At 36.9% G+C, this 24198-nt stretch overlaps 1 protein-coding gene across 2 annotated transcripts in view; it reads left to right on the forward strand.

Moving 5' to 3' along the window:
• The window catches only part of LOC132126696 (chemokine-like protein TAFA-1), a 160182-nt gene that overhangs the window by 6696 nt on the left and 129288 nt on the right, over positions 1-24198 (forward strand). For both annotated transcript variants that reach the window (XR_009427435.1, XM_059538144.1), the window contains exon 2: positions 21667-22426. The gene's annotated coding sequence lies outside the window, so the exon portion shown is untranslated. The remainder of the gene's footprint in view (positions 1-21666; positions 22427-24198) is intronic.

Raw genomic sequence — 24198 nt, forward strand, 5'->3', positions numbered from 1 at the left:
AGATCGGAGCGGTCCCGACATCCTTCTGAACAGAGGAGAGCAGTCTTAACACACCACACACGGCAGGAATATCTGATCAGATTATTTTACGATAATCGGAGCATCCTTAAGATTGTCGGAAGGTGTCAATCGGGGCTAAAATCGGCCTAATTATCCTGCCGTGTGAACCAGGCTTAAGTGATCTACAGCTCTGTCTATTAAATGCTACTCCATTTGAAAGCAGGTGATAGCGATTTAGCGGTAATCACGGAGCCCGATTTGCTGACTAGATGCGCATGATCATATTGTTAGATATATCGCCCAGCCCTAGGCCAAGTTTAATTGGAAACGTTTTAACAAATCTGATAGATATCCAATTAGAGAAAACTATGAATTGACAAGGTGTAATTGTCTCAAATCCAAACTATTTCCAAAGCACAGAGGAAACGTTACTACCGTTGTTTTGCACAAGGTCATCCTTATGTGAAGAACCATTTGTCTCCATGGTGTTAGACACTATTTCTACATTACTTTCCTTCATAGAGTGCTCTCACACATGAGCGGTTAATCGGGTGCGCCAATCCTGTGTTCAGACAATATTGTCTTAACTTTTCTGCTATTGGTGCAATGACCGTGTATCTGATCGGATGCATGCGTCAAAAGTTTTATAAAAAAAATCGTGATTTAAGAAAAAAATTAATAATCTTCAAATTTAAATTAAAATTAATTGTAAAATAATAGAAAGTTGGGGGGGGGGTCTCATTATGAAATAAATGTTTTCATGTATTTATCCGTAGACAAGACATGGGGTACTTTTTAAACCTTGTTTCCCAAAAAGCATATTTGTTAGTTTCATCTTACCATAGAAGCCAGTCCCGTTTAAAGTTACAGTTGTGTCTGACAACTGAATGTGCTAGATTTTGTTTTTGGATGCATTTTTCTTGAAACCTTCCTGAACAACATTTGATGATGTAGGTGCAGTGTCATTTTTTTTTTTTTTAATTTTCTTGGGGTTTTTTCACCCGAAGCCTCAACTAATTTCTGCACTTCTCCTTGGAGAGTCTTTGGCCACTCAAACTCTCCTCCTCACTGTCCATTTGGACAATATAGACACACGTCCTCTTCCAGGCAGATTTGTAACCTCTTTAGTTGATTGTAACTTATTAATTATTACCCAAATGGTGGAAATAGGGATTTTCATTTAGCTCTTTTCTTACAGCCACTTTCTGTTTTGTGAAACTCAACAGTCTTGTTCTGTACATCAGAACTATATTCTTTGGTTTTACTTCTTGTAATGGGTGATTAAAGGAATTTGGGCTTTTTGTGTTCTTCAAGGTCGGACAATTTCATGCTCCAAGTCACCCTGCTAAAAAATAAATAAATATGACTGGGAATAAACTTCATAAATATTTTACTTTTAAGAATTTCTAGGGGTGCCAATAATTGTGGCCATTGTGCTGCATTGGAGAAAAATATTTATTTCATAATGTGAGTTTCACCCACTTTCCATTATTTTACTTCAATGAAAGGTTAGAATGTTGTGATTTTTTTTTTTTTTTTTTTTTTTTTTTTTAATAATTCAAGATCAAAATGATAAATGATGCTTATATTTACCAAGTCTGCCAACATTAGTAGAGGGCACTGTAGTTGCTTTAGAATCACTTCTGGGCACTGAAACTGCAGGGGATTCATTAGGGAGTTTACCTACTGTAGATGTCACGTCAGAGACTTTGATTTATCTCCAGTTCTTTGCTTGTTGGGTTTAAGACAGCGATGACTGTGAGTTGTTTTGTTCCTGACCTATTTTATGTCTCATAGTTTAAGATGCTCTACCATAAGTCATGTTTGTACAGTCAGGCTTGTACTTTGTTGGTGCATAAACATGGTTAACATGGTATGGAAGATTAGGCTTATTGCACATTTGAAGAATTGCAATGTTCCTTGATGGTGAGTAGCTAATAATTGTATGTCTATATAATCAGTATCCAGCTGTTTATTGAAAGCTCAAAGATTAATACGTTTTCCAAATTATGTTTTTTTTTTTTTTTTTTCACTCATTCCTTAATGAGTTGGTATGATGTCAGCTAGTGATTATAATTTTTTTTTATGCTTCTAATGTAGACATGATGTTAAGTAATATTAAAAGCCATCAACAGTTTAGTTAGATTGAGAAATTTGCTTCATAATTAGTTGTTGTATACAGTTAAAACATGGTGTTTCTACAATTTTCAGGATTAGCAAAGCAATTGATATGGAGGAACTTTTATACTTGAAATCCTCAGTGCAATCTGCGGTTGTGGACGAGCACAGGCCTGAGAGCATTGTTAGTATGTGTTGACCGGATTAAGTTGAAGGCAGTGAGGTGTGGAAAGAAAGTGGCTTTTGTGGTATTGGGAATGTAATTAATTAAAATGCTTGTAATGGCTGCACTGCTGATTATAATGACAACACTGATATTCAGCCAGACAGTAATCTGAAGGGAACATCATCTGGAAAACCACAGCATGGATTTATGCGTGCATGACCTACTTGTGCATGCACACCTCTAATTGTGTGTTCTTTGTTCCTTGGATCCAATTAATGGCTGGAAACCATTTAAGATTCACTCTGTTTGAGTCTTGTGTCGATTTAGTAGCTAATACATTAGCGGATGAGTGAGAGTGACTGAAGTTTTAGAAACAGAATAAAGAGGTTACAGGCTTGTCCTGTCCATTAGCATCTAATGAAATCAAAACAGCATGCCAACTTTTACTTGCAAGCAGATGCTGTAAACACTGAAAAATATGGGAAAATCCAGTAAAAACACAGAAAATTAACCAAATAAAAGTGAATGGACACTTCCTCATTTCCCATGAAAGAAATATTCATTTTTATTGAATTCGACCAAATTGCTAGATAAATAATGAAATTATATGATTATAATTTATTCCAGTAATGACAAAACTATATTTTCAGCAGTCATTACTCCAGTTTTCATGATCCTTCAGAAATCATTCTAATGTGATTTATTATTATTATTATTATTATTATTATTTATTATTATTATTATTATTATTTATTTATGCTCAGAGAAACATTTGACATTATTATGGGACCTGAAAACACTTGCACTGCTAAAAATGTTTTTGGAAAACATTTTTTTTTTTTTTTTTTTATAAAAAGTTGGAATGCTTTTTGAAATTAAACTTTGATATATAAATATTCTGTAACATCATAAATGTCTTAACTGTCACTTTTGATCAATTTAATGTGTCCTTGTCATCAAGTGTTTTGTGTAATGGTTAAAAAGATGGGCTCCTAACCAAGAAATTGCATATTCCATCCGGCCTTTTCAGCATTTTGTCCTTGAAGTGAGCACTAGCTTCAGGGCTACTCTCCCAGCAATTAATGTACTGTAAGTCACTTTGATTAAAAAGCAGCTGCTAAATGGCACGTAACTACAACTGACATTTGGAGAGACTCATAAACTTGCTCTGTCCTTCCTTCCACCACAAGCTCTAGGCCTTTGTTAAGCCAGACATAAGCAGCAGTCATATGACTGCAAAAAGTCAATGAAAACAGTGTTCATTTGATGATGGTGTCAGCCCAACCAGTTCTTTCAAGGGGGTAAGAAGGTGAGAGTTCTGGCAGAGGACACCCGTCCCAGATTGACAACTTTATCGAGGGCACCATGCGCGACTGTCTCATCAGTCATCGAGAATTTCGGCTTCTACCTGACAGGGGTCGAAGAGGACTGATGTAGAATTTGTGTCACCTCTGCGTCTGTGTGTCTATGTATGTGACTGCCACAGCGGACCCATCTCGCAGTCTGTGTGTCTGACAGGGTTGTTCAGGTTCACTTGAATTACACTAGTCCTCTTGATTTTGATTCACCTGAGAGTGCCCAGAGAATTTCCGCTAACATCGTTAGACACACAACAAATATGCTTTTGCTGGTTGAGAGAAAGATCATAAAATTTGGACATTCGAGTACATTTGCATTTGTAGGCAAAATGAATCTAATAATATAAATTGTCATTATTTTCTCATAAATAAAGTAGTTCCTACTGTATGACTCATGCACTATATTCCATGTCATTCTAGGCCATACAATAATAGGTTTTGTGATGAGATTGAAGTTGTTATTCTTGATAGTTTTTTGTTCTTTCCAGTGGTAAACCGGTTACTGTTTGGATCACTGCAAAACTATGAATCATTCAGACAGATTTTGTGTACTGGATCGACAGATTTGACTTTATTTCTGTCTGGTTTGCTGATTAACTATCATGAATGTGGAAAGAAGAGCTAGGGAGGAATAAATACTTTTTGTCTATATTTTAGAAGGTTTTTAAACTGGGGTCCATAGAAGAAACAAACAAAAAAAATAAAATAAATAAACCGTACAAAATGTATTTTAGGAGTATCAAAAGACTATAAAAATATTTCAATTTAGTTGAAAATGTTTAGCTTCAAATTTATGCATTTAAAGTGAGTATTTTTACAAATGATTCCAGTGTATTAATATATAGTAACAAAAAGTCAATTGTAATAAGAAAACATTTGAGGGTGGAGTATTAGTTTTTTCTTTTTTTTTGAACTGCCACTGTAAATCAGGAATCTAGAATTGAAAATGATTTGTATTTTAAATCGAGCAATCATGCAGTGGTTTATAATAAAGATAAAACAAACACAGCATGATGCAAAATGTGATGTGTAGCATACAAGTGGCGTCACTCGGAGTGAGTCTGAATAATCCATTGTTTAATACCAGCTTTGTATTACAGAAACATATTCATGGAATGCAAGAGAGCCCTGGGCCACACTTTCAATCTATGCTAGACCCATTAAGGGTGCATTAAAGGAGCAAAATGCATTTTGCCTAATTTCTCATTTTCATTGTAATAACCTGTATTAAGCTCAAGCAGAGCAGAAAAGAGCAACAAGGAAAACAGAAACGAATTAAGGTAAAGACACTTCCTTATATTTCAGCTGCTTGAACCTGCTTTTAATCAGAATATTGGTTGTGCGCTCAAACACGTCCCTAAAGAGAGTCTATTTCAGGGACTCGGTGAATAGGACATCAGGTCGGAAGGCAAACGGAGGACCTTGGTGAGCTGGCCACATCTTTGTGTTCACAACTTAAGGACATCAAGAGACCAGGTTTTCATGCACTTTCATATCACTCCATTACATTTGGACACTTACACATGATGTTTTAACTCAGATTCAGAATTTCTGCGATTTATTGTCATGGCCACTGTTGTGTATGGCGCCATTGCCTTCAAAATCCAGTTTCAAGTCTATTTGGAGTAGTTTATGCTATTTAAATTGAGTTTTCTTTTAAGCCAAATGTAGAAATCACATCAAGTCAGGGTCCTAAAGAATAAAAGTCTGCGCTGATTTAGTGGTGTGGTATTTAAAAGGCCCTTCATGGTCATTTGATCATGTAGAGAGGGTATTGACGTCCTCCTGATGTCATCTAGAGATGACATCAGTCAAAAGTAAAACGGACTGGAAATCATTTAGACCAACTGTCCACTGTGCACCGTTTCTGGGCTTCTTTGTCAGTCTGGCTGTAATTGTGGATATTTGCTTTCACAGTGTTGGGCAACAAGCATTTGTGGCTGTGGGCATATGCTGCAGTGTCGAGATAAAGAGAGAGAGGAACTTCTTTCTGTTCGATGGCTATGCCGCATTTAATAGTTGCTCAGCCTCTGTCCTTGTTCTGCACAGCAAAAGAACGAACACTTCTTACTCTAGAGACAGTCTCATCTCCTTCATGAGAGAGAATGAGAGATACTCCAGCTGATTCTTCTCATCCTTGAAACAGAATTTTCACCTCTTGAAACCCCAGATGGTCATGCATATGGCCTCAGGGACCGAGAAGGCTCACGTGGACACATCTGGCCTTTCTCTTTCAGACTTACAATTTTTACCTTGTACTAATAAAACAAGAAGTTTCTATGTACTATTTACCCAAATCTAGTTCCCGAATACCATTGAGAATAAATAATTAGGGCAAACTTAATTTGCAAAGCTACTGTAAATTCATGGTTGCATACCATGTAGTTCAAAGTAGCTTTCTTCATGATTCATGTTTGATTCTGTTGGCGAGACACAAACTGAAATGATGTTACTTCTCAAAAGTTTTGGATGCTTAACATTACAGTGGTGTTTGCTTTTTGAGAATGCTTTCCTGCTATACCAGGGGCTTCATTCAGATGTTTTTTTGTTGTTGTTGTTCTTAGTGTTGCTTCAGGGTAGATCCACCTCTGAGTTAAACTGAAAAGATCCTTGACCTGGGCAAGCATGAACCCTTCATGAAGAGAGGCCAACATGAAAGTGGCTGTTGAAAGTAAGGCCAGTTGTAAAATGGAGTATGGATTACCTTCTTTTTCTCAGCTTACTTCCTTATAGGTCAGCTAGAACAAGGTTTGGAAAGGCTTACAACTAAGACTGGATTTAGATGTGCTAGTAGATACTAGCAGTCATTGTAGATATTTATACAGATTTGCTCTCGGATTTCATCAAAAAATGACATGAACGACATGAGGGTGAATAATTAATGACAATTTTCATTTTTGTGTCAACTATCCCTTTAATTCCTCATTTGGATTATTGGAATTGTGTATCTTTGTATGGTACTGCTGCTTTTGTTTTGCCAGACTTAACCATAACCAAACTTAACCAAAATGCTGATCAGAAAACTGTTGCAGGCAATGTACTGTAATATATCACCCTCTTCCATTATAAAGACCAAGGTAAGATTTCAGTGAAAACCTTTGGGAATTGTCTACTTTTTATTAAGGAGTTGGTAATTGGGACACTAGCTTAAAGGGATAATTCACCAAAATATGAAAATTATGCTCACCCTCATGTAGTCCTCATGTCTAAGCATTTCTTCTTTGTAACACAAAATATTTTTTGAAGAAAGGACCACACTGACTGTTTTTTATTATTTAAAAGTGAAAGTGAAGTGACATTCAGCCAAGTATGGTGACCCATACTCAGAATTTGTGCTCTGCATTTAACCCATCCGAAATGCACACACACAGAGCAGTGAACACACACACACACACTGTGAGCACACACCCGGAGCAGTGGGCAGCCATTTATGCTGCGGCGCCCGGGGAGCAGTTGGGGGTTCGATGCCTTGCTCAAGGGCACCTAAGTCGTGGTATTGAAGGTGGAGAGAGAACTGTACATGCACTCCCCCCACCCACAATTCCTGCCGGCCCGGGACTCGAACTCACAACCTTTCGATTGGGAGTCCGACTCTCTAACCATTAGGCCACGACTTCCCCATTAATTTTTTCATTGAATAGACAAAAACATCTGAATAATGATATACAGGACATGAGGGTAATGAAATGACAACATTTTTATATTTGGCTAAGATGTTTCTTTAGTTTGGGAATGGGAGTTTTCCCATGCACCTTCAAGAAAGATACTGGTTTACTGAATAGTAGTCTATGCCAGTTGAATGTAAGAGTGTGGTTTCAGTGAATCTTAGCCCCAGTGGTTTCAACCTTGTACAACTGATCTCACAGGAAATAAAGGACCTGCAAGGCAAAGACAAAACGATAGAAACCTTAAATAAGACCAAGATCTGTGAGTGGCCTCAACCTTTGCTCAATGAAGCCATTTTGAAAGAAAATATCTTCTTTGAAATACTAGTCTATCAGAGAAAGAAATAGCGCTTTATGAAAGGTCATGGTGAGGGCGTACTGAAGATGGATACAAGATGGTAATCATTTGCATTAGTAATGTGACTCGCACACTATTCCGAAGCCTTTCCCACTGTAATGCCAATATTATTTACCTCAGACTAGCCCACTGTTGTTGTTTTCTGCAGTTAAATGCAAATGGACTGCTTGATCAAACAGATTTTCAGGGAAGATGTTTGTTAAGCAGCAGTTTATGTTTTTATAAAGGTTAATGTATTTCATGGGACTTTGGACTGCTGCAGACACACATTTAATCCTTTCTGATAGACCTTAGACATTTTTCTGATAAACTTAAAACTGTTTTTGTTTGTTCTTGTTTTTTTGCTAGCTCAAAATATTTAAATAACTGACTAATCTCACATCATTCTTTGTAGACCGCTGTTACTCACTAGCTGTTTAAACTATAGAAAAACAGATCCACAGTGTAATTCCCATTTGCAGTTGAATGGGAGTGACCTCCATTTTCTTGTGTTGACTCTAGACCCTTCAGCATTAATGCAGTTCAGCTGAAAACATGCTTCTGTATAGGTTCGTCAAGTACCAGTGCAAGGTCACTGATTTCTACTTTTGTTCCTCTACATGGCCAAAGCCTCTATCAGTTGCTGGGATCTTATCACAAACATCTGAATTTGCAAGCCAATGTCTGCTTGTGTAATACACAGGACAGAAAACTTTGATAACCAGTTTCCCAATAATTTGTGCATGACTATCATATTAGCAAAGGTCATATAATGAACAGCAGGCTTCCTTGACTTGAGTTATTGGTCAATTGAAAATTCCCAAGCTTGAATTTTCATGTTGCTTCATGCAGGGTTATTGTAGTGGTTTTTATTTTTAATGATTCATAATAAAACTTGCCCCAATTAAAATAATAATAATATAAATATTGCTTGTTTTGGTGCTGGCTTATCTGCATAAGAACTGACAGAAATGTGAAGCCTTTTGCATAAGTGCAGCTTGCTGTAAAAGTAATTCTCCCCGAATTGAAATTTCTGGCATTCAAAAGCTCAAAAATGACAAAAAAAGCACCATAAAAGTGTCAGAAACATGGTCTCTGTGACATGGACTTTAGTCCAACTTTTTTAAAGCCTTAAGATACAGTAGATTTGTGAGAAGAACAGATTGAAATTACCTGTCATGCATAGCTCCTGACAATATGTCGATAAACTTTCCTCAAAAGCTGACGTTTATCTTGCGTGAAGCCACAATATGAATAAAAGGGTCATAAGTGGGCTTTTGGAGTAAGTGACAGTTTTCATATTATTTCACGTCTTTTTTCAATGACGTTAAATATTGAGGAGGAAGGTGGAGGTGCTTTGATCAATGGCGACGTGGTGCATGGCAATTAGGAATGATGAATAGGCTTGCTCTCTGACATGAATCTGAGATCTTGAATAATTGATTTAAGAAAGAAACATCAGATGTAAGAATCCAAATGTCGGGCCATCAGTGTCAGTAGGTGATGTATGGAGAGCAGACTAAGAGTCCATTTCCCTCAGGTCCACTGGGAGACTGTGAGATGAACGGCCTGGAGGAAGTAAGCAAAGAGTGGACATTAAAAGGGCAAGAAAGGGGTGGGACAAATCTCTATTTTTTGTTTTGTCTCATCTTGCCATGTTCATTTCGTATCCAGTTTTATTTTTCTCTTTTGTACTTTAAGGAGACTAAAAATTAATTTACTATCACTTAAAGGAATAGTGCACACAAAATGAAAATTTGCTGATACTTTACTCATCGAATGTACTTTTTTGCTAGAAATAAATATGTCCCACTTGCCTTTACTCAAATGTATTCAGTATCAGGTGTCCTGTGTTGTGACACCAAGGCCAGAACAGAAGCGTTAGTTACACAATGCTGTTTTTCGAGGACAGTTACAGTAGACTTTGTTGCTTTATCACATTGGAATTTTTAACAAAAGGACCCAACTGCAATTCCCATGTGCCCTTCACTGTCTACTTTGATAGACACTTGATGATGGCTGACACACAATATTATGGCTAGAGTTCAAATCCCATAATAATCAATCTATGATACACTAAGGCAGCTGATGGCCACAGAAGGTCAGCGCCTGTTTGCCATAGTACCAGAACAGGCCCCAGATCAGTCGCAATCTGCACTCCATTCAGAAAAATACCTTGAAAACCAAGCGGAGTTGGTTAGACACAATGGAGGTAATGAAAAGAGTGAATGGGCATTTAAATCACAGCTTTTTTTCCCCTCTGCTCCATCTCTCCACCTTAACTTTAGCAGTCATTACAAAGGTTTTGCACCTTTTTTTAATCAAATCCTTACAGATCCATCAAATCTTTTTTTTCTCCTTTTTTTCTGATGGAATGTTTGAAAATGTGGTCATGTCATGTTCATTCTCCAACACCATCCTTTTCTTCTCTCCATTTTTTTGTGAAACTACTAGCGAATAAATGTTTGAGAAATGGACAAACTGCACTATAATTACCAGTATATTATTGCACAACTATTTGTAGTTTGGGGTAGATTCAAAATGAATTTCAAAGTAATCAAACTTCCTCTGATCTGCGATTAGTTGCAATAGTCAATAGCATTTGATCAAATGGAAAAATTGTTAACTCATAAGTATATTGAAGCTCCGATATATTTTTTTATAGCCAATATATTTCATAAATCCATAGTAAATGCTATAGAACTTTTTAATGCTGCTGCATTTTTCTTGGTTCTGAACACTCAAACAAGTATCGTTTTAATGTTGTATAATAATACAATCGGAATAATCATTCCCGTCTCGTAAGTCTAGAAAAAAAACGGCTAAATGATTTGCATGAATCGTGTCTCATTCCTACCAGTGTCTCATGATACAGATACGCAACAACTAATTTGCTTCTTTTGAGTTGTAGTTGATTTTTTTCAAAGACGGCTATGCACAGCCCTTAATTATCTCAACACCCAAACAAGAGCAGCAAATCATCACATTAGACATTGAAGACTGGAGTAATGATGCTGAATATTCAGCTTTACCATGACAGGAATAAATTGCATTTTAAAATATATTCAAATAGCGTTTTTAATTCTTATATTTCACACTATTTATTTACTGTATTTTAGATCAAGTAATGCAGCCTTGATGAGCATAAGAGACCGTAAATGTTGACAATTGTCATTTTTTTGGGCTGAACTAGTCCTTTAAAATTATTCCTTTAAGCAGGAACCCATGCAGGCTTTGATTCGAATCAGTTACAGCATGTTACCATTGCAGACATCTTAAAGAAAAATGTATTTCAATATCACTCAATTATTTTGCCTCTTGTGAGAAGGCTGGAAGAAATCTCTTGCCGAGGCCTCGCAGGTCCCCACACTTTACCGACACAACATCTCTCTGACCTACTTCAAACATCTTGTGCGAGAGGGAGAAGAGAATAAAACACAAAACAAACACCCAAGCTCCTCTCAGTATCTTTTCCAACCGCTAATAGATGCTTTATTCCACGGGGATCGCGAGAAGCCACCAATCTGCTCTCTTTCTTCTGCACGTAAACACCTCAGAGACAAATATAAAGTCTCAGTCTGTCTCATCCCGCAGACTTCTTCAAACCAGCCTCTTTGAAAAATGCACAAACACCCAGTTTTATACCAGCTTCTGAGCCGTGCACCTGAGGGAGATTTTACACTGTGTCAATTAGAGTGCGTAGGCTTGTGTGCTTTTTCTTTACCATGAGGGAATAATTAAGACGAGCCTTCAATACGCAATGTTCCACATCATGCTCAGTCCTGAAGCTATCATAAATATTGATTTTGAGGAAAACTGCAAAAATCCTGTCTCTTAAAATGCTTGAAGAGAATGAAACGACAAGCTTATGTGTGTTTTTTTTATTTGTTAACCGGTAATTGAGACCTAATAATTGAGCAAATAGAGACATGTTGCAATGTTAAATACACTTTGGGCAAATTCTCCAACCAGTTGCACCACTTTTACATAGTGTATTTTAGCACAAAAACATTAACAATGTTTTGAGTTGAGTCCACCAGGACCCCAAAGGGTAGTCTTTTGTCGTGCCTGTTCAAATAAATTTGGATTCCCAAACTGTTTTGTATTTTATTTCCATGAAGTACTCCAATATATTTTAAATTGATATTTAAATAATTTAAAAACACATTTACAAGTTAGCAGTTCTGATTTTGGTTGATGTTACCATGACAAATATGACTGCATATTGTATCTTTTTAGTAAGTGTTTTTGATTTAATTGTTTTCAAAATAAATTTTTGTTTTTATTTTAATGATGTAATGATTTGCATTTTGCATGACTTGCAAAACATGAATTTATAGATTCAGTTTTATGCAATTATACAGTATGTAAGACTTTAATGATCTTAATGAAATAGTTCAGACGACATGTATAATTTTGGGATTTCAAATCATTTTGGGGTCCTATAGATGGACTAACTGGATTCGTCATGACATCGGCACAAAATGCATTGTGCTGTATTTAGATGAAGTCATTATTATTCACTATCATGAACTTGTTCAATCTAATTATGTCTTTGTTTTTACCTGATTTGCACTATGCCTGAAAATTGGGCTGTAAAACAAAGCAGACGTTGCATGCTAATATACTGGTACTTATAACCTGTTCAGATGAATTTGGTATAACTCATGGGCCATGTGCAGCTGTTGCATTGAAATTCAAATGAGGATATAGGAACATATTTACTGTGGAGTTTTAATCAGGTCAGTACAACAGAAAAGCAACTTCATAACACTGCAGTCAGGCAAAACAATTTCAAATTTCACCCCAACACAAGCATGAGATCCCTTGAGGTGACTAATAAAGTTACAAACATAATATTAGGGTGACATATTGGGTTTTTATGTTATGGGGGTCCCTAATGCTATTTAATCTAAATACTGAAACAAAATAGTAATTAGGAATCTTTTATATGGGTAAACAACATAGATATATACCATACCATTTATGCAACTTGATAAATTCTTGATACATTTAACATTAATTTCTACTTATACGTACAATTATAAAATAAATATTTTGTTTAATTCAGTTAATGTAGCTCACGAACTCACTTTATGATGTTAATGTTTTTTTTTTTTTTTGTCTAATGTGTGTTTCTAATAGGTTTCCTTAATTTGCCACTGACACGCATTAGCTTCGCAGACGATCCTGCCCGGGATGAAAGCACAGGAATATTTGTGTAATCCTTCCATGAATTTACATTTGCGTTTGGGTATGACAGTTAGTCATTTGCAGTTGCACCCACAAAGCTTTTTAGATAATTTTCATTTTGTTGAAAGGCACGTGCCACAATGGTTCATGCTTTTAGTGTGAATACTGTAATCTGTTAATACGACTGTATGTGAGATCCTGTATTACTATTATTGAAGGTAGTGATTAAAAAGTACTTTGATCAATAATGTGCAGGCATCGCAATAGAATAATTATGCTATTCAATAAGGCGGGATATATAGAAATGTGTATATTGGACATATAAGGACTTTCAACTGAAAAACAAAGCTAAAACCTGGACATTATAGGCAATTTATAAATCCTTATTGGTCCCCTTTTTAATGTCCAAAAAGAGAACTATGGCCACTGTAATAATGTTAGACATTTGCAGTGTTTGAATATTTAAATTCTGTGTAAATTTGTGGGATTTCAAATCTGATTTTATGACTATAATTTTATCATTCTCAGTGGGATCCTCCTCCCGTGCTTGATGTTTTAAGATTTAAGAACATTTTGTTTGATTTCAGCTAAAGGTTGATCAAGGACAAGTCAGTATTTCATCTTTAAGAAGCAGACAGATCCATGCGATGAATGTTGTCTTTGTCCTTTTTTTTTTTTTGCTTTTGCTTTTGTAACTCATTTCCAGGCCCTTTTGGCCTTGAGGCACCTCCAAGCAAAGCAAGATTGTTTCATACGTGCTTCAGACACTCACCCCACTAAGTTTATGAATCATTGAGTGCACTTCCTCTTCTTGCTTTGGAGTGTCTCTCTCTGTAGACATCTTATGTTGTATAACATGTGCTCCACAAATACGCCCCAGTAAGCCTCATAACTAAGTGGGTGTTAGGTTCTGATCTTCTTGACATAACCTAAACTTCAAATCAAGAAAATTTTGTTTTTTACTCTTTACAGATCCTCGTCTATTCCAACTTTTTTATTTTGCGGAATTAAAAATGTTTTGTCCATTGTCCAACATAGGACCCAATTGACCTTCATTGTACAGACAAATAAAAACAAGATGTTTTACAAAATATCTTTATGCTACACAGACAGAGAACGTTTTACTGGTATGAAATTATATGAGAGTGAGTAAACGATTTACTCTAAGAATGTATGTCTTTGCTTGAACTGTTCCTTTAAGGCATTTTTAAACTAATCAAGAAATTGTGGGTAGCGGCAGGACCAGAGCAGCATTTATCTGTGGTGCTTGCATGCAAACAGCTGGCTCCTTGTGTTTGGACTGGTCTAGTCCAGCTTGGCATGGACAGCGGCGACAGATGCTTGGAAGTATTAGGAGCCCAAGAGATGAGAGACTAAAAAAAGGGTAGAGAGTTGAAGCTACAGTAACGATAAAGCCAGTGGAGTCTCAAAACACAAGCTTCAAGATGTGGAAAAAAAGTCATAAATGAGAAAACCAAACCCCAGATGACAAAACAATGAGACGCGAAACAGCATCGCTGTCGTAAACATACATAATCGCCGTGAGAAACTGCTAATTGGATGATTTTTCTTTTAAGTCGTCCTTAGAGGCATATAAAGATGTTTCGAAAAAGACGTGTTTCAAGATTTAGTGGCACACAACAATGACAGAACACAAATGTGATTTTGAATCGCCTAAAATAAACACGAGCCATATTCACAAGCCATACATTTTCATGAAGTCGGCCAACACAAAAGGAGTTTTAAAAACACAGCTAGTCAAATGCTAATGCATTCATCTAAGCTAATTCCTTTTTTTATGCTGCTGCCTTAATTTCACCTTCTCCCCCTTCATTGCGCTGTTGTGGTAGTGCATTAGTTACAAATTATACTCATTTTGTCACATTCTGTGCTTCACGTCCATGCCATTAAATCCTTCATCTTTAGCTGCAGTATTTTGCTGAGTCACGGCCATTACATTATGTCGCTAACGCTCTGATGAAAGTAGTGGTCAACAGGGCAGCCGTAATAAAATTCAAGGTCTGTGCTCAAAGTTCACAGGGACTCGTAAACTTATTCCTCATTTCTTACGGATCCCTTTTTCCTCCCACCATGTCAGCGTGTCAAAACTAGGTTGTTCTTATTATAATCAATGGAGCTGTTGAGACTGGAAGCAACATGACAAAATGTGTTCTTCAGTTGATGGTTGGCACCTTGTTTGTTATTCTTTAGCCATGATATTGATGCCAAATGTATTGTGTGTGTGTGTGTGTGTGTGTGTGTGTATATGTATGTATATATATGTATATATATATATATATATATATATATGTATATATATATATATATATATATATATATATATATATATATATATATATACAACCCGAATTCGGGAAAAGTTGGGACGTTTTTTACATTTTAATAAAATGAAAACTAAAAGACTTTCAAATCACATGAGCCAATATTTTATTCACAATAGAACATAGATAACATAGCAAATGTTTAAACTGAGAAAGTTTACAATTTTATGCACAAAATGAGCTCATTTCAATTTTGATTTCTGCTACAGGTCTCAAAATAGTTGGGACGGGGCATGTTTACCATGGTGTAGCATCTCCTTTTCTTTTCAAAACAGTTTGAAGACGTCTGGGCATTGAGGCTATGAGTTGCTGGAGTTTTGCTGTTGGAATTTGGTCCCATTCTTGCCTTATATAGATTTCCAGCTGCTGAAGAGTTCGTGGTCGTCTTTGACGTATTTTTCGTTTAATGATGCGCCATATGTTCTCTATAGGTGAAAGATCTGGACTGCAGGCAGGCCAGGTTAGCACCCGGACTCTTCTACGACGAAGCCATGCTGTTGTTATAGCTGCAGTATGTGGTTTTGCATTGTCCTGCTGAAATAAACAAGGCCTTCCCTGAAATAGACGTTGTTTGGAGGGAAGCATATGTTGCTCTAAAACCTTTATATACCTTTCAGCATTCACAGAGCCTTCCAAAACATGCAAGCTGCCCATACCGTATGCACTTATGCACCCCCATACCATCAGAGATGCTGGCTTTTGAACTGAACGCTGATAACATGCTGGAAGGTCTCCCTCCTCTTTAGCCCGGAGGACACGGCGTCCGTGATTTCCAACAAGAATGTCAAATTTGGACTCGTCTGACCATAAAACACTATTCCACTTTGAAATAGTCCATTTTAAATGAGCCTTGGCCCACAGGACACGACGGCGCTTCTGGACCATGTTCACATATGGCTTCCTTTTTGCATGATAGAGCTTTAGTTGGCATCTGCTGATGGCACGGCGGATTGTGTTTATCGACAGTGGTTTCTGAAAGTATTCCTGGGCCCATTTATTCGTCATTGACACAATTATGCCGATGAGTGATGCAGTGTGGTCTGAGAGCCCGAAGACCACGGGCATCCAATAAAGGCCCCCGGCCTGGTCCCTTACGCACAGAGATTTCTCCAGTTTCTCTGAAACTTTTGATGATGTTATGCACTGTAGATGATGAGATTTGCAAAGCCTTTGCAATTTGACGTTGAGGAACATTGTTTTTAAAGTTTTCCACAATTTTTTTACGCAGTCTTTCACAGATTGGAGAGCCTCCGCCCATCTTTACTTCTGAGAGACTCTGCTTTTCTAAGACAAAGCTTTTATAGCTAATCATGTTACAGACCTGATATCAATTAACTTAATTAATCACTAGATGTTCTCCCAGCTGAATCTTTTCAAAACTGCTTGCTTTTTTAGCCATTTGTTGCCCCCGTGCCAACTTTTTTGAGACCTGTAGCAGGCATTAAATTTTAAATGAGCTAATTAAGTGGATAAAAGTGTAAAATTTCTCAGTTTAAACATTTGCTATGTTATCTATGTTCTATTGTGAATAAAATATTGGCTCATGTGATTTGAAATTCCTTTAGTTTTCATTTTATTAAAATTTAAAAAACGTCCCAACTTTTCCGGAATTCGGGTTGTATATATATATATATATATATATATATACTATTATTATATATATATACTATATATATATATATATATATATATATATATACTATTATATATATATATATTAATACTATTATTATTATTGTTTCTTTTTACCCATGTTATAGATGCTTTTATCCAAAGCAAATGCATTGTGTGTGTGTGTGTGTGTGTGTGTGTGTGTGTGTTGCATTTACATTCATTTACAATAAGTTAAACATCTGCAAATGTGCAATAAGACAAAATAGTTATTTTCAAGATAGTCTATAAAACCGAGCCATAATATCTTGTTTCTTCTCAGTTAAATATTGCGTAAGGAATTTCACTTTCTCTCTTTTTATTTTTTGTTATTATTTTTTTTTTTTTAACAATGACCATTTATAGACATTCTCAAGCCATCGCAATGCGATTTGGTAAAACGCATCATCGGCCACTAGTGTAAAAGCAGAAAAATCTTGTTAACATTTACACTTACACAGGTACCAATTACCTCAGCAGATAACCAGTCCGTTGGTCTGTTTAGGGCATCCTACTGGGAAAGTAATAAATATCTGTCTTTCACGGTTTCGTTAGACTTAATTTTTTTCCCCGTACCCCTTAACAATAGTTGCTCTGTTCCAGCCTGCGATCCCAGTCTTGGCAGTCTTCAGCTTGGAGACCATTGAGCGTCTCAGACAACAGCAAGGCAAGAAACACCCTTTGGCTAGGCTCACTGTCTGTGCCCAAGTAGAACTGTGTTCCTAGGATCAGAAATGAATTTCTGATTTAAGAATCAGTTGGGGAAGTCAAGTGCTTTATCTGTCCGATCTTGATTCGCTCCTCTACACTGGCGCATGCTCTCACACATATTTTTCAGCCCTTAGATATTCATGTGACGACAGTGTGTGCAGGTTCTCCACTCCAGCTGCTCTATGCAGCATTTGTCAGCTTTACTGTCACTGAAATGTCATGATGTAGTCAGTTGAGTCAAGAAAGAAGGAATAGATCTTGACACGACTGCCTCAGCATACGCATGTAAATTTGCGAGAGATTGGGTTTGCCTACATTTCACATCCCAGTTGGCCCTCGAGAGACAGTGGTTTCTGTTGCTAATACAGTATAGATTTGGTTAGAAAAATATGAGATGGCATAAATATATATAAAAGTGTGTGTCATTTTGCCTTTCTAACTTATGCTGCGTTTCCACCGAAATTACTCTGAACAATTGTACCAGGAAATTTTTTTTGCAGGAACTTTTTTTTTTTGATTTCTGCGTTTCCACCACGGTCAAAAGTACCGTGAATATTAAGCAGATAGTCTGGTGACGTAGGTCTGCAAGTGTTTATCAATGCAAATTTTGGACCTGCATCCTCGGTAGTTCAGACTTTCTGAGTTCGACTCTGGAGTGTGATCTCCTGCGGATGGGAAGACAAAAGTTCGGTAATTCTGCAAACAGCTGCATACTGGATAACATCAGTCGCCTTGGCTACTGCAATTTTCCTCACTGTATATTTAACATAAGACGAAATGATATCAAACACCTCTTTTCATTTTCATTTAAATATATAAATAGCCGCAGAAATGTAGTTCAGGGAAATGTGTAGGACTATATACCCTACATTACAATGAAACGAAAAATATATCAAACAGTATTGCCTTGTGCATCTCGATAAATTAGAATGTCGTGGAAAAGGTCATTTATTTCAGTAATTCAACTCAAATTGTGAAACTTTTGTATTAAATAAATTCAATGCACACAAACAGAAGTAGTTTAAAGGGTTAGTTCACCCAAAAATTTTAATTATAGCATTAATGACTCACCCTCACATCGTTCAAAACCCGTGTGAGTGCGTTCACAACAGTGCAGTGTAGTGATGTCTGGTTAACGAACGAATCATTTGATTTACCCAGTTCTTCTTGAACAAGTTCACCAAATCGAACCTAATCGTTTGAAACGGTTTGCGTCTCTAATACGCATTAATCCACAAATGACTTAAGCTGTTAGCTTTTTTAACGTGGCTGACACTCCCTCTGAGTTCAAACAAACCAATATCCCAGAGTAATTCATGTACTCAAACAGTACACTGACTGAACTGCTGTGAAGAGACAACTGAAGATGAACATCGAGCAGAACCAGATAACGAACGAAAGATTGACTCGTTCTCGAGTCAAGAACCGGTTGTAAACGCGCTCACAACAGACCCAGAAGAGAAGACAATGCTGAATAAAGTCGTAGATTTTATTTTATTTTTTCGGACCAAAATGTATTTTCGGTGCTTCAACAAATTCTAACTGACCCTCCGATGTCACATGGACTACTTTGATGATGTTTTTATTACCTTTCTGCACATGGACAGTATACCGTACATACATTTTCAATGGAGGGACTGAGAGCTCTCGGACTAAATCTAAAATATCTTAAACTGTGTTCCGAAGATGAACAAAGGTCTTACGGGTTTGAAACGACATGAGGGTGAGTCATTAATTGCATAATTTTCATTTTTGGGTGAACTAACGCTTTAAGTCTTTGGTTCTTTTAATTGTGATGATTTTGGCTCACATTTAACAACATTCAACAAATTAGAATATGGTGACATACCAATCAGCTAATCAACTCAAAACACCTGCAAAGGTTTCCTGAGCCTTTAAAATGGTCTCTCAGTTTGGTTCACTAGGCTACACAATCATGGGGAAGACTGCTGATCTGACAGTTGTCCAGAAGACAATCATTGACACCCTTCACAAGGAGGGTAAGCAACAAACATTCATTGCTGAAGAAGCTGGCTGTTCACAGAGTGCTGTATCCAAGAATGTTAACAAAGTTGAGTGGAAAGAAAAAGTGTGGAAGAAAAAGATGCATAACCAGTTGAGAGAACCGCTGCCTTATGAGCATTGTCAAGCAAAATCGATTCAAGAATTTGAGTGAACTTCACAAGGAATTGACCGAGGCTGGGGTCAAGGCATACAGATGTGTCAAGGAATTTGGCTAGTCATATTACTCTTGTTAAGCCACTCCTGAACCACAGACAACGTCAGAGGTGCCTTACCTGGGCTAAGGAGAAGAAGAACTGGACTGTTGGCCAGTGGTCCAAAGTCCTCTTTTTTCAGATGAGAGCAAGTTTTGTATTTCATTTGGAAACCAAGGTCCTAGAGTCTGGAGGAAGGGTCGAGAAGCTCATAGCCCAAGTTGCTTGAAGTCCAGTGTTAAGTTTCCACAGTCTGTGATGATTTTGGGTGCAATGTCATCTGCTGTTGTTGGTCCATTGTGTTTTTAGAAATCCAAAGTCACTGCAGCCATTTACAAAGACATTTTGGAGCACTTCATGCTTCCTTCTGCTGACCAGCTTTTTTCTCATGGGACACTGCACTTATTCACAAAAGTAAAAAATAAAAAAGTAAAGCCCTACTGGTTATTTAAATGTTTCATTTGTGTGCTGTTCTGACAAGTATTTTTTATTTTTTCTGAGCACACTCAAAGCGCTCCCACAAAAAAGAAAAACCCTTCAAACAGCGCCTGATTACTGAAGTAAGTTGTGTTTTGTTTTATTACCTTAAAAAAACACAAGGTTTATGTATAGCCTCAGTTGGTTATGTCTAAAATTAAAGTAAACAACTGAAATTAACAGATGCATGTCTGTATATTAGATGTGTGTAGGTCTTAAAGGGACAATACTGAACATGCTGTAATTAAAGGGATAGTTCACCCTAAAATTTAATTTCTGTCATTGTTTATTCACTCATATGTTTTCCCAAACCTACAGTATTTTAATTTCTTTCTTGTGCTGCACACAAAAGATATTTTGAAGAAGCTGATAACCAAACAGTTGCTTGTCCACATTAACTTTGATAGTAGGGGGAAAAATACTCTGGAAGTCACTGTGAACCAGCAACTGTTTGGTTTTCCACCTTCTTTAAAATAGAGTTTATGTTTAGCAGAAGAAAACTCTTTCAGGTTAAAAACTATTTTTGTGTGGGTACACGAAGATATCAAAAACAAAACACTAACCTGATGTAGTTTTTGGGTGAATTATTCCTTTAATGTTAATAAAACACCAAACACAAAGAGAAAAATCACTAAATACTCTTGACTGAAAAACTTTAAAACTGTTGCTTTAATAGGATCAATATATATTGTGTTTTATTTTTACTTGTTTATGGGTGGCTAATTGAGCAAAGTTCTTCAATTTATTTTATTATTATTAGTATTAGTTCAAGAATAAAATAAAAATATCGGATTTATATCGGAATCAGTAAATAGCCAAAGCTGCGGCATCGGTATTGAAAGTGAAAAAGTGGTATCGGGACATCACTAATATATATTGAATACACACATTGTACAAACAATTGTACTGAATGTACACACGCTGATCCATATTACTTGTTTAATTATTATTCATAATCTCATATTTTTGTAGGTTAAAATAATCTAAATTATATGTAACCATGTATAATAATTCTAATTTAATATAAATAAACCTATGTTCCTTATTGTTATTTATTATCAAATTTTTTATTATCTACAAATCATTTTGGATAATAAAAAACACTGAATTCCCACAACAGCATCAGCACACATAAAGGGAACGACTGTTTCTTTGTGCCAGGCGTGCCAGCTGCAACTTTTTTTCTGGCAACACTCAACAACCAGCGAGAGCCACGCGCAACACAAAGAGCCATTTAGATTGTACCAACAGGCAAAGAAACATAGCAGTAATTTCAGAATAATGGGATGATTGCAAACGCAGCTGCAGACACCCTTCTATTAAAAGCGTGTTGCTCTGAGCATATTTTAGTCTCTTTGTTCAAACCCTCCAAAATCTCAATAATTGAGGAAGCATATTGTGAAATAAAACCATCCTGTCTGTCTTTATTCCAGGCTGCAGTTGCATGCAGAAACCACACGCATACAAGATTATATCAACTGTATGGGTGTATTTCTGTTCGGCTACAGTGGGCAGTCTTGCTTTAAGACGTCTGATGCGTCTTGCTCTCCCACTCGCGAAGCGGTATTGTCATACACACAAGCACGCCTGCACTCACACATGCGTGTGCACACCAATCAGTACACTGGGAAGAGGAGAGACTTGTACTGAGTGGCTTCTCAATGGGAGAGAAGAGCTGAGAGGAGAGAGGGACGGAGAGAGCGAGCACATGAGAGAGAGAGGGAGGGAGAGAAGTGCCGTCGCATGTGCAAGACCAAAAAGTGAAGAGCCAAATTAGCTTCTTATCCTTCAAAGAAGCTTCACCTTCAGAGAGAAGCGTGAGGAGGCTGAGAAACAGGAGGAAGACGTTGCTTCTCTGGTGATTTAAAGGTGACATGAGAAGCCTCTCGTCCCTCAAATCCCAGCTAGTTTCTGACAGCGTTTCACAGCTGTGACGGGAGTTTCTGTTGTCGGGTGCCTGACTGTGTTCGGTGGATTGCATCCAGAAGGACTTACAACAAAAGAAGGGGACCAAGGGCAGGAGTGAGAACAAAAGTCTCCTCATCCCCCCTCTGACCCGCAGATCCAAACAGGAACTTTTGCTGTGAAGCTCTTTCTCGAGAGCATGGATGGATTTATGACTATGTGCTAAGGATATTGGATGCACAGCTGACGGGCTCGTTTCTTTAACGTTCTCCTCACAGTATCTCACAGGTAAGATTAAATGTGATAGTTCTGTCATGGGAAGATGTGAAAAAAATCTACGGGAAGTCAGTTTGCAAGAATGTCTAGAAAGTCAGCAGGTGTGCGCATTTTAGAAGCGAAAACTTGACTAGCCACTTTTAAGCATGTATTATGTGCGTCTCCAAGTCATTGATAATTTTCCTACGCAGTAATAAAAGATGCCAAGAGTTGACAGTTTCAATACGGTGCAGATCAGATGAGCTTATAAGATTTTCCTGCAGGTCCTTTCTAAGCTCAGTGCTGCTGCTGTGACATAAGTGAACATATGATGGCCAATATTTTACATTTAATAACACACACAAGCTGTATTTTGTAATAGTAACAGATGCAATATAGTGCAAGAACAAATACAGAATATGTAGATATTTCTCAGAATATGTGTGAAACTACTCAGAAATTGTATATTAATAATAATGATTAATATTCATATTAGAATATAATAGAATTTATTCAAATAAAGTATTATTTTATTTCTACCCTCAAAATTGTATAGGCACTTCATCTTAAGTGTGTAGAGTACATTATATCTTGCGGTGATCATGTGCAGGTGTGTCCGAGTACGGTGATGAGCATGCAGACCATAAAGTAAAACACGTAAAAGCATCCAAACAGATGATTTGTCAGATCAGTGCATTAATTATACAGCAGCTGCGAGCACCGGCTCCCTAAGCTGCTCTTACCAGCCTGCCAGACATCGTCTCATTGAGAAGTGACTTATATTACCTGGAAAATTAAAGATCTGCAACAGAATACATTGCGTCGGTGTTGAGGTTTATGTGACCTTCTAAAGTCCAAGGCTGATCATTTTGCTTAAACATAATCTTTCGCTGTTGTACGTCAATAGACTTGATTGCATGTGCTAAATCTTCTTTTATAGTGTTGAAGAAGACAGTTGAAGTTTTTAAGGCAGTTTGCCAGCCAGGGAAAGAATAGCCCTCCTCTGGGAACAGTTCACATTTCCACAAAACTGTGGATTAAGGAGGCTTTAGTGGAGCAAAGGGGATTACAATGTGCGGTTAATAATTATATGCTTAATTTTGGGGCTTGATGAATATTCATTGGAAATTTCAATGTCATTTGAGGGTACACTGAGTGATGCTCCTGTCTGTCAGCTTAAAGAGAACTCAGATGTGCCATCCATTAATTAAACACTGTTTGCCATTTAAAGTGAGGGAGTTTTTGTCATTTTTACTTAGAGGATGAGCCGAGGTTTAATTTATATGTGTTAATAGCAATACAGATATCAGCCTTTGTCTTACAAATTTAAAGTCGCCGAAAACTTGGACTCGTTTAAACATTCCAAGAGTTTCTGTATTGAGTATTTTGGCTCATCACTGCACATTTGTCTATACTGTCCATTATTGTTAATTGGTTTGGTTAATATGTTTTGACCTTAAAACAGTGTCATTATATAATAAAACGGAAATAAATTTACTTGTTTGGTTTGTCTTCCTGTCCCGCAGTGCTGATCAATCCAAGGTTATGCGCTAGTTATGAAAGAACTTACCATAAAGTACTGCAACCAAAAAAACAAGGTTATTCCCTTAAGATTAAATAGTGTAGTTTTAAGAATAGCTAGTGGTCGTATTTTACTATACCTGCTGATTTCAAACCGCATTGTCATTTTTAAAGGGCACCTATTAAGCAAAATCCACTTTTACAAGGTAAACAGAAATGTGAGTTGGACTTGTGTGTACACAGCCATCTTAGAATGATAAAAATCCATCCATCCAGTCTTTGTT

Source organism: Carassius carassius, chromosome 44 (genome assembly GCF_963082965.1).
Source record: "Carassius carassius chromosome 44, fCarCar2.1, whole genome shotgun sequence".
NCBI classification, from domain to species: domain Eukaryota; kingdom Metazoa; phylum Chordata; class Actinopteri; order Cypriniformes; family Cyprinidae; genus Carassius; species Carassius carassius.